The 12,117-nt window shown below is 41.3% G+C and overlaps 1 pseudogene; it reads right to left on the bottom strand.

Annotated features, from left to right (window-relative positions):
* Positions 1-362: 362 nt before the first annotated feature.
* Positions 363-480, bottom strand: LOC126095879 (5S ribosomal RNA; annotated as a pseudogene).
* Positions 481-12,117: the final 11,637 nt, after the last annotated feature.

Genomic DNA, 12,117 nt, shown 5'->3' with positions numbered 1-12,117 from the left:
AGGCGTGGATGGGAATTGGGATTGAGGACCGAGGCGCGCTGCGACAGTCCGTGCAGTTGTGTTACTCAATGTGCCAGGGTGGTGTAGTGGTATCGTTAGATCTGGGTGTGAATCCTGATCTTGGAAAACACATTCGTTCGTCGTATTAGTCTTCGCATACACCACTCCATCTTCAGGCCACAACTGGCCCCTCGGGACCAACCGACCGCCGGGTCATCCTCAATGAGGATGCGGATAGGAGGGGCGTGTGGTCAGTACACCGCTCTCCCGGTCATTACGATGGTTTTCTTTGACCGGAGCCGCTACTGTTCGGTCGAGTAGCTCCTCAGTTGGCATCACGAGGCTGAGTCCATCCAGGAAAATGGCAACAGCTCATGGCGGCCCGGATGGTGACCCATCCAAGTGCCAGCCACGCCCGACAGCGCTTAACTTCGATGATCTGACGGGAACCAGTGTATCCACTGCGGCAAGGCCGTTGCCTTTCACATACTGGTTGTCGCATAAAAACACCGATAAACTTAGAAACGGGTTCATTATACAGAAAGAAGTAAAAAATGTGTATTAACCATGTGCTCTAAAATGCGTACCTTAAGAGGCATGTGCACTTGCCCATCTTCGATTTATGGAACCGATTTCTACCCCAAGATTTTCGCTTTCCATATTTTGAGAGAAGCAAGCGTTGACCAAAAGAAGAAAAACGTCTAGTAAACAGGAGTATAAAACTCATACTTTAAGAGCTATGAGCAATTGTTCATCCTCGATCGTGTGAAACATCTCTTCTACTGAACAAGTGCTCATAGGTCTTAAGACGCGCATTTTGGAGCCAATGATTAACTAGACAATTATTTCTTCTTTTGGTACGTACTATCTCGTCCACGAAATCGAAGAGTAAAGAGCTTGCAGTAGAAAAGATGTATTTCATACTCTCAAAGATGTGCTCTCATAACTTTAGGTATAAGCTTTAGAGCCCTTATTTACTAGACCTTTCCTCTTGTTTTGGTGTAAGTAACCTGTTCCGAAAGTAGTTCGGTGTATTTTTGGGATAACCTGTATAAATCAAACTACTAATTTTTTCCGCGTCCACCAGTGTGGGCGTACCATTTTATAATTGAAAGGACTAATACAACAGCATAGACGAAGGCAATTCTCGGACAATATTCTCTGGCAACAGGTAGCCGACACACGTCACCCTGCAGCGAGATCAAAGATCTCTCGCACGCCAGCGATAAGTTCAATGGCACCCGTGGATTAAAACGGGCGTGTGATATATTAGGCCGGTATTTTAATTAAGTTTAATATGAGCGACGTAATTAATTCGGAAGTTGTCCTTTTTATGATTTACGAACGCGTTCGGAGCAGAATGCACGACGCGAAATATTTGCCGCATATTTCCGGTTGGCTCGCGAATGCGCGCTCGTGCGCCCGCAAACTGGGACCGACGTCGCGGTGATTGAATTTGCGGCGCCGACGACGGCGCGCCAGGCATGATGAATTGCGCGGCAGTTTTTACAGATGCGGTGGCCGCGGTGGGCGTGTCCCGCGCCACGCGCTGCGTATTCCGCGGCCTCCGCTGCGGCTGCGGCGGAGAACTTGCTCCGCCACGTGCTGGCCGGCCGTGATTAACTTGGGGCGAGCGCACAGCGCGCCAATCTAGTTAGCCGGACCGAGTAATTATGGAAATGCCTGTTCAGTATTCCCGCGACGGTGCGAAAATAAACGACGCCATTACGGAATTATAAATTTTGTGTTCTTTTGCTGCGTAGCTGTCACTATCGCTGCCATAGTACCCAACGAGCGGTTCTGTGTGTGTGTGTGTGTGTGTGTGTGTGTGTGCGCGCGTCTCTATGCGCGGCTCTGCGTGCGTGTGTGTGTGTGCCTGTGTGTTCACGTTTAATTCAATGTGATGTCCCTTTCATAAATGTCAATAACTCAGCAGTGACATACACGTGATGTCTGACAGGTGTTGTTGAATGCAAAATCCTTGTTTCTCTCTGTTAATTCCGGACGAAGTCATTTTATGATGCGGTATATGCGCAAGATGCACAGCAATATGTGAGGATTCGATGGAATGTATATTTCCGTTATTTTATTTCTAATACTTGCTGACAAACGCAGCGTTCCCCGCTCATTTATTTACTCTAATCTTCTATTAGTCCATCACCTTCTTCCCTCTCTATCTCTGTCTTTCTCCTCCTCTGTCCTCTTTCTGTCCATCCACTCCTGTCCCACGCACTGTCGATCTCCTCCTACCCCCTCCATCTGCTTGTTGCCCCCTCCTCTCTCTGTCAATCTCTGTTCCTTCCCTCGTCCATCTCCCCATCTCCATCACCTCCAATTTCCTTCCTCTGCCCATCTCCTCCTCTCCCCTCTCTCTATCCAACGCCTCTTTATCCCTCTTTCTATTCATTTCTCCCTCTCCCTCTGTCTGTTCATCTCCTCATCCCCTATTTACCTTCCTGTCTCTTTCTTCCCCGTTTCTGTCTACCTCCTCCTATTTCCTTTCTCTGTCCATTTCTGCTGCTCCCCTCACTCTGTCCATTACCCACTACTTGCCCCTCGCTTTCCGTCTATCATGTCATCCTAGGGGTAGTAGTAGTATCAGTAGTAGCTTTATTCATCTGTAGATCTCTTTTTAGAAGAGTATTTACGAGTTTAGATCAATTTAAAATAACCTGATTCGTGTACACATACATTTATAGACTTAGAGACAATAATTAGATTTACTCCTGGTATACAATACTTTTCTGAAAAATAACTTATTAAATAATGTCATACCACACTGTTCACTCATATCTCGCTATCAGCCACTGCACACACTAAACACACATTGTTTCATAACACTTCACTCACTATGCACACACACACACACACACACACACACACACACACACACACACACACACAGTTGTGATCTCAGGACGATTTTCTGTATCGCAACTTCCCATTTGCTATCCTGAAAAACTGAATCAGCATCCCTCTATAATGAGTGAGATGTTCAGCTCAGAAAGAGGAAGAGGTGTTAGTATTGTGCTATGCATAGCTTGTGGGTAAGTTTTTCTAGGAAAGGAAAAAAGAACGAAAAAAATTATGTGAAGGGGCTATGTGGAATGTTGGATGTGTTATAATCATGATTACTGTCTATTTGTATAACATTTTCTTCCCCAAACCCCTGCTCTGTTTTATCTAAGTAATCCTTCTATGTGTGAAATATACTGCATAATAGGTACTTTTTAGCTGCCTCTTTACATAAGTGTATTTTTCCAATTTCTTTAATATATTTTGGTAATTTATTGTACAGTTTTATTCCTTGGTAGAAAATGCTGTTTTGAGTTTCATGTTTATTTTTTCTATGTGAATGTAAGTTGAGTCTAGTTCTTGTTCCATGCTCATGGACAGAGCTGTTTGTGCAGCAATTACCAATGTTATTTTTGATGTCTACAACTGACTGGTAAATGTATTTACAAAGAGCAGTAAAAATCTCTAGTGTTTTGAACAGATCTTTACAATGAGCTTGACTACTTCTTTTTTGGTTATTATTCTTATGGCTCTTTTCTGGAGTTTGAAAATTATTTTCATATTTTGTGCATTTGTTCCCCAAAAAAGAATTCCATAGCTAAGAATTGAGTGTTCTTATGTATAGTGCATAAAGACACTGCATGTTACACACTGATGATAGGATCTAAGGGCATAACATGCCGACGACATTCTGTTTGTACGTACCTCTGCGTGTTTACATCATTTCAACTGCGAATCAGTATTCATTCCTAAAAATTTTTAATTTTTTACACAGTCTGTAGAGGTTCCATCTACATTTCATTTAACACTTTCATTTTCCCTCTTCAAACTGAAATTCATGGCATTAGTTTTCTTTGTATTCATTACTTATTTATTACTTATTAACCAGTCGTAAACTTCCTTGAGAGTTTCATTTTCTTTCTCTGCAAGGAGTTCTCTTGTTTCCTCAGTGACTATAATATTGCTGTCATCAGTGAAGAGAATTTTTTCACACTGAGTAATACTACTGGGAAAGTCATTGATGTATATCAGGAACAGTATTGGTCCTAATATGCTACCTTGCAGAAACCCTATATTTATGTATTTTGGTTCTGATAAGTGTTTTACTAAATGCTTAGATCTATTTGAAGTATGTGTTACCCCTACTTTTTGTATCCCATCTGCTAGGGGTAGCTACCCCTCTTATTCATAATGCTTCTGAAATACTTCATAGAATCATGTGGTCGACTGTATCAAAGGCCTTAGAAAGATCCAAAAATATGCCTGTGACACACTCATCTTTGTTAAGAACATCAAGTACAACTTTTGGAATTCTAATAGAGCTGACTCTGTATTTCTGAATTTCGGAAACCAAACGGTGAGTCGGTTAAAAGATTTTACTTATTCAGGTAATTCATTAATCTGTCTTTCATTATTGCTTGTATTATTTTTGAGAGTGGTGATAGCAGGGAAACGGGCCAGTAACTTTCTATGTCTTCTGCATTACCTTTGTTAAGCAAAGGTACAACTCTAGCCTGTTTTAACTGCTCTGGAAATGTCCCTGATGTGAAGAATTCATTGATTATATTTTTTAAGGGGCCTTGTATAATCTCCATGCATTGTTTCAGTACACACATTGGTACTTTGTCTATGCCTACTCACTTTTGAACAGTTGTATTGACTTCATTTTCTGTGGTGGGAAGTAACATCATTGTATTTAGTGCAACATTACTTACAGGTGTTATATTTCTTTTGGGAAATTTTTGCTGTAACTTCTCTACAATACTTGAGAAATGCTCATTTATATATTTTACTAAGTGTTGTGGATTATTTATTATCTAATTTCCCTCCTTTAGCAGTATGTTATTGTGCGTTTCTTTGCCTCTCCCCATTTCCTTTTTTATTACATCCCAGACTGCTTTGCTCTATTCTCTGCATTATATATTATTTTGTTATTAAATGAATTCTTTGCAGCAGTCATCACCTTCCTATAGATCTGTAGATCTTTTTGTATCTATGATAGAAATTAAGAATTCTGGAACATTGCGACTCTTTTTCATGTAAGTGTTTGGGAGGACTTCTTAATACCTGCTGCAGCCATCTGTTTTTGTGGGATGTTGGTACAGACATGCATACTTTTGGAAATGCCTTTTCAAAGTTCAATTTCAATAATGTGAAGAATTTAGGGAATTTCATGTTTCCATTGGTTTCCTTATACACTTCATACCAACATAGTTTTGCACTATAGACCAATAGGGACATGCCAAAACTCTGAAGAATATTTATGAGGGTGCTGCGGAATTCATTTATGCTATTAGTGTTGATGTCAATGTCTCCACACAGAATTATGTTGACCTTTGTACTCGAGACTTTATCTAGAGCTTCCGTTAATTTGTTGAAAAAAGTGTGCACACTACCACTGGGAGATCTATACACACACAAAATGATTAATTTCTTGGTGATATCAAGCCCTGTTAATTCAGTAGCTTAAATTTTAAAGTGTTTGTTTCACTTACTGTACTAAGGTCTTGTCTTAATTTGAACTGAGTTCCTTTTCTGCTACAAATGCATGATCCTCCACCCCTTGAAGTAGTTCTGCAGTAAGAGTTAGCCCTTTCATACAATGATAATGCTAAGTGTTGGATTTCTGTGCCGCTACACCAGTGCTCAGCAACACAAATTAAAGTGCAGTTCAAAGATCAGAGCTCAACGTCTAATAGTTGTATTTTATTTTTTATTTTTTTCATGTTTTGACGGATGATTGTTTGTGAAATGCCCCATGTTACTCTTTCCATGGTTTGTTCTTTCTTGTGACATTTCGTATGTGATATTTGGAGTGTTAAAACCTATCTTGAGAGTGACTGTTTCAGTATTTTTTAAACTGCTGGAGAAACTCTTTAGGCAGGAGAACCTTTTGTCTGGATTTATCCTAAAAAATCCTTAATTTTCCTACCCATGACAACAAGTATTTGACAATGTGTGGCCCGAGATCCAACCTCTATACTTTCATGAATCAGCTATAACAATCTCCTCTTCCCAGTCCTGTTTAGGTGTAGGCCTTGCCTAGTGAAACCCTCATCTGTTGATAGTCCTGACAGGCGCTAGAGAAACATGAGCGACGTTGGCTGTCCTCAGAGCCATTCCTAACCCCCAGATTGATTCGCCTCACAGCTCCTTCAAGGCGTGGTCGATCATGACACTGGAACAGTTCATCAAAGTGTACGTTAGTGCCGTGAGTCAGGGAAGCTATCTTGTCCATGTGACCGCCTACGTCTGGCTTTATCCTTAAAAAAAAGAAAAAAAAACTTAATTTTCCTACCATGACAACAGGCGTCTATCTACTTCATGTAAAAACTGTTTCCCGCCCCAACCGCAATCACTACATGGTCCTCTTTTGTAAAGTCCTTACATAAAAACCCTAGGTCCTCTATCACATGAGTTAGCCCTGCATTTGGCTTGAAGATACTGGTGGCCTGGTACGCTGCCCCTAAACTTTCCTGTAACTGAAGGTCTACACCTCGCCCATGGCTACTATTTAGCAGCAGCACTTTCTTCTTCCTAACACTTTGTACATATCTAGGCTTCTTGGCCTCGGTTGAAGTGTGCTGCACGTTTCCTGCTCCTCGTCCTACCTGAGGCTCTTCTCCAATTAACTCTGGCAGTGGAAGGTACCTGTTTTTGGTGTTCACGATAAAACTGTCATATCGCGTTCTCTTTCTTCCTATCCTCCTACCAGCTGCCAGTTCCCAATCACCTTCCTACGCCTATCTCCCTTGATCCTTATCAGTACCTCCCTTGCTTCCTCGAATTGTGCCTGAAGGGCACAGATTTTCGTTTCCTGTTTCGCAATCAAAATGTTCCTACTGCATACTCTGCAGTTCCGGGAGAGAGCCTCTTCTGTTCTCCCAACATTCTTCCCACTGTATCCCCCCCCTCCTCCCCACTTCCAGTGAAAATATTTCCTACAAGTTGGCAACAAATCTCTTTACTCAGTACCCCATCATCTCCCATTTTTATCCATCATGGTCAGTTTCGAAATAATAATTAAGCTTAAGGAATGTTTTAAATTTGTCAAAGACGCGAAATTGGCTGTATGCTAACAAAAAATGACAGTAAGGTCTTATGTGCGGATGTTGTTGTTTTGTTCTGATTTAGAGATACAATGACAGAAGGAAGACTTGATAATTACTTTGCTTTTAGAGAATTTACGTTATCAAACGTGTTTGGCCAGGTTTGTAAAGGTTTATAACTCGTAAAATATAGGACTAGATCGCTTCTATCTAACTACTAAGCAATACGAAATATGTTAGATAATACGATTTGGAAACGTTTAGTTACACTTTTATTGCGACAATAGACACTGATGAAACTAGTAGCTGTCTTTTTTTAACGAATTCTGCTCTATCAAGAAAACTTGAGTAGAATGTTTTGTGTTTATGTCACGCAAAATTTCGGGATGTATCGTGATTATAGGCACTTCAGATAACACGAAGTTTTTTCAAGACCAAGCTCTGCTGGGACGCTAGTATTCAGTTGTGTGGCAAGAACGGGCACTGCAGCAAGTTTACGAAACAAAGAGAATTTAAATTTGATACTATTTCCTCTTAAATAAGCCTTTTACCGAACGAAGAAAATACCTGTGATCTCACTCGGCGATCATATTTTTTCTCCCCGTTACGAGACTCATCCAGATAGGAGGCTGGTGGTATTTCTTTCCAGACTGTAGCTAATACTGTTAAGTGTACCAAACCAGACTGAAATCGTTCCACGTCTTAGAATGAGATTCTTACTTGTGGCTTTCCTCTTGTACACACATGTTAAGCATATTTCACACATATTTACTGTATTCCAAGTGTATTTGTACAAGTATTTTACCTGTATGTCTAGCGAACGTTGCGCTTGGATTTCGACGCAGTCAACGTTTATACCGTCGTAACTCCTGAACTATGTGTCGTAAAACGATATCCTTATCTAGATACATTCGGCGACATATGTGGATGCTGTCTGCGAAATATGTTCCGAATAAAGTTTGCAACAAAAAAGCAATGCATTAGAACGTCGTACATTATGAGGCAGATTTTTCTCGTATCTCAATACCGGTATTTGACGCCATATCTACAGATGTAACTGTTGTACAAAGACATATTTCTGTAGGCACATTCAGCGGCAAATGTGGATACTCTGTGATGAAAGTGTTCCGAATAGGGTTGGCAACAACGGACTAATAAACTTAAACGTTTAGCATGATGCGGTAGTTTTTTACGCATTCAGTGCTTATGACTTCGTATCTCCTGAATTAATTACGGTATATTGATAATTTTTACTTTTTGGACCGTCTGACTACAACTGAATGAAACACAGTTTCCGTTTCATCTTCATTCTCTGCAAGGCATCTTCAGTGGCCTGAAATATGTACATACTCGTATTTTACTACCCAGTTTACATTTTGGAGAAATGTACTTACAGGTTATAAACAGTTCTGGTGGTTGGTTTTCGCTATGTTATCGTAATATTTTAAATTGTACTTACAGGTTGCGCGTACGATTTTCTGCTTATTACGTTTCTGTCCAATTTTTGGTGCTGTTTATTTTTTTATAATTGCCACTTGAGATTTTTTCCGCATTTCACAACTCTAGGAACTAAACACCTGTTTTGATGCAATTTTTTGGTTTGTGTTGTCGACTGTGGGATGTTATTGCCAAAGATCGAATGTTATTGCCAACTTTTCAGCGTAATTTATGAAATTTATGTGATCTGTTCGTGTATACATGTATGTGTGTGTGTGTGTGTGTGTGTGTGTGTGTGTTCACAAGGCGAAGGGATATATATATATATATATATATATATACAGGGTGAGTCACCTAACGTTACCGCTAGATATATTTCGTAAACCACATCAAATACTGACGAACCGATTCAACAGACCGAACGTGAGGAGAGGGGCTAGTGTAATTGTTTAATACAAACCATACAAAAATGCACGGAAGTATGTTTTTTAACACAAACCTACGTTTTTTTAAAATTGAACCCCGTTAGTTTTGTTAGCACATCTGAACATAGAAACAAATACGTAATAGTGCCGTTTATTGCATTGTAAAATGTTAATTACATCCGGAAATATTGTAACCTAAAGTTGACGCTTGAAACCTCTGACTTTCAGTTGCGTGTTGTAACAAATACGGGCCACGGTCGGCGAGCAGCATCTGCAGGGACATGTTTACGATGACGACCGTGTTTACGAGTGTGGCTGTAGTGCACTGTTGTGGTTTGGTCTAGCTGTCGTAGTGTCCGCATGTAGCGCTTGCTGCTATTGTTATTCTGCATTCGTCTCCGCACGCAGACCAACTGTAGTACACCGTGTTAACAGACGTTTGTGATAGTGTAGTGTTGTAGGAACTGTGACCATGGTGTATTCGAACTCTGAAACGGCGGAGATGATACTCATCTATGGCGAGTGTCGGCGAAATGCAGCTGAAGCCTGCAGGGTGTATGCAGAACGGTACCCGGACAGAGAGCATCTAACGTGCCGCACATTGCAAAACATCTACCGCCGACTGTATGCAACAGGTATGGTCGTAGCACGCAAACGGGTCCGTAACAGGCCCGTCACAGGAGAAGCGGGTGCAGTTGGTGTGTTAGCTGCTGTTGCCATGAACCCACACATAAGTACACGGGACATTGCGAGAGCCGGTGGACTGAGTCAAAGTAGTTGATCATACAATGTAAGCTTTCACGGCCTATCAGCCCGGAAGTTTTAAGTAAAGACAGTACTGGCCGTGAAAGCTTACATTGTATGATCAAACGCCTTTACGGGGAGGATATGTCAGCATCGGTTCGACGATTTGAAGGAATGCGCAAGAAGAAAGCACAACAACTGTGTACCATCACCTTCTTTTTACGCTGCAGGGACACTTCGAGGGTTCCGAAATTTCTGAATGTGAAGAGGATGTTTCGCTCGGCCCAGGCACACCGTATTTACAACCGTATGGACTCTGCAATGCTACGTGAGAGGATTCATCAGACGCGGCGAGCACTGGCGATAACCAGCAGTAAACTTTTTCATCTCCACTTGTTTCTTAGTAATAATATGCAGTGTGGTGATTGGAATAAGATTGACGGTCTAACATTCAAAACTATGGAAGTTAGTGCAGAAATATCAGCAAATTGGCAGAAGAAGAAGTTCAATAACTTATAGAACAACATTTCTGGAGGTTCAGTTGAGGACAATTCTCGAACTGTTATTAACCTGTCTGATAAAGGTTTGTCAAAAGTAGAAATTTCTGTACTAGCGAAAGGAGGCAATTTTGCTGTGACGCCCCAAAACGTACCCACAGAGAATAGTGTAGCAAATATTGAGGCCGGTACCCGTCAGCTTCTACAGCAGTCCGCTGACGTTATTAGGATGGAAACGGCTAGGATTTTACGCACATGTAAGCCATCTAAAAGTAATTTGTCGCAGGCTCAAAGGAAGGCGCTGAGGGATATAAATGGAGATAAAAACATTATTGTTCTTAATGCAGATAAGGGCAATGCCACCGTCATACTGAACAGTGAGGACTGTCATGGGAAAATCAATGATATTTTGGCTCCCTCCAATTACAAAAAACTCCAGAAAGATCCGACTACGAAGATTTTAAGAATGACAAATCGACTGGTGAAAGCGTCTTCATTTGGCTCCGACGATAAGAAGCTGCTTTGTAAAACAGAAGCGTACCCACCTAGACTTTATGGCTTACCCAAAGTTCATAAACTTGGGATTCCGTTGAGGCCAATTGTCAGCGCTATAGGCGGACCAACACACGAGTTGGCTAGACACCTTGCCTCAATGCTGCAGCCTTATGTTGGTAGGACGGACAGTCATATTAAAAATTCAGCTCATTTCATTGACAAGTTAAAGGAAACGAGCGTGGGTCCGGATGATATCCTCGTCAGTTTTGACATTGTGTCTTCATTTACCATGATTCCGGTAAACGAAGCTATCTTATGCATAGTGGATATTTTTCCTACCGATATTGTGGTATTATTCCGACACTGCCTCACCACAACCTACTTTCAATACAATAATAACTTTTATGATCAGATTGACGGGGTGGCTATGGGCAGTCCTCTCAGTCCTGCTGTGGCTAACATATTTATAGAGACTGTTGAACAACGGGCGTTGCAGACTGCCAGTAAGAGACCAGCCAGATGGTATCACTATGTCGATGACACGTTCGTAGTATGGACACACGGAGCAGTGGAGTTGGATGCCTTCCTGACACATTTAAACAGCATTAATCCGAAAATCCAATTCACTATGGAGACGGAATGGAATGGGCAATTGGACTTCCTGGATGTGTCTGTGATTAAACGACGGGACGGAACGTTGGGCCATAAGGTGCATAGAAAGCCCACACATACTGATCGTTATCTACACAAAGATTCAAACCACCACCCTAGACAAAAAAGAGGTGTAATGAAAACTTTGGTAGACAGGGCGTACAAACTTTGCGAACCTGTTTATTTAAAAGATGAGATTGAACACCTACGGTCAAATTTCGTGAAGAATGGCTATTATAGCAAGGATATAGATCGAGCACTTCGCTCTAGGCAGAGAATCAGGAGTAACGACGAACAACAGTTGTCCAAGGGCAAAGTTTTTCTTCCGTTCATTAGTAAGACCACAGATCGCATTGGGAAAGTTTTAGGCAAGTATGGGGTAGAAACTATTTTCAGACCAACTAGGAAAATAAAAGAATTTTTAAGGTCGGCAAAAGATGCACGACACCCTTTGGCTACACCGGGGGTATATAAAATTCCTTGTAGTTGTGGACAGGTTTACATCGGTACCACAAAGAGAAGTGTGAACACCCGTCTTGTCGAACATAAGAGGAATTGCCGCCTGGGTCACACGGATAAATCGGCCGTAGCGGAACATGTTTACCAGGAAGGTGATCATGAAATAAAATTCAGCGAGACAAGCTTCATATCAAAAACCTCGCATTATTATGCACGCTTGTATAGAGAGGCTACCAAAATTCATAAACATCGTAATAATTTTAACAGGAAAGACGAAGGTGTTAAACTGGATAAAATTTGGACATCAGCGTTTCACCGCAAGAGTGACGATCGATTACTTTCAAT

Source organism: Schistocerca cancellata, chromosome 8 (assembly GCF_023864275.1).
Source record: "Schistocerca cancellata isolate TAMUIC-IGC-003103 chromosome 8, iqSchCanc2.1, whole genome shotgun sequence".
Taxonomy (NCBI): Eukaryota; Metazoa; Arthropoda; class Insecta; order Orthoptera; family Acrididae; genus Schistocerca; species Schistocerca cancellata.
Note: the sequence above shows the minus strand (reverse complement) of the source record. Positions and strands in the feature narration are given on the sequence as shown.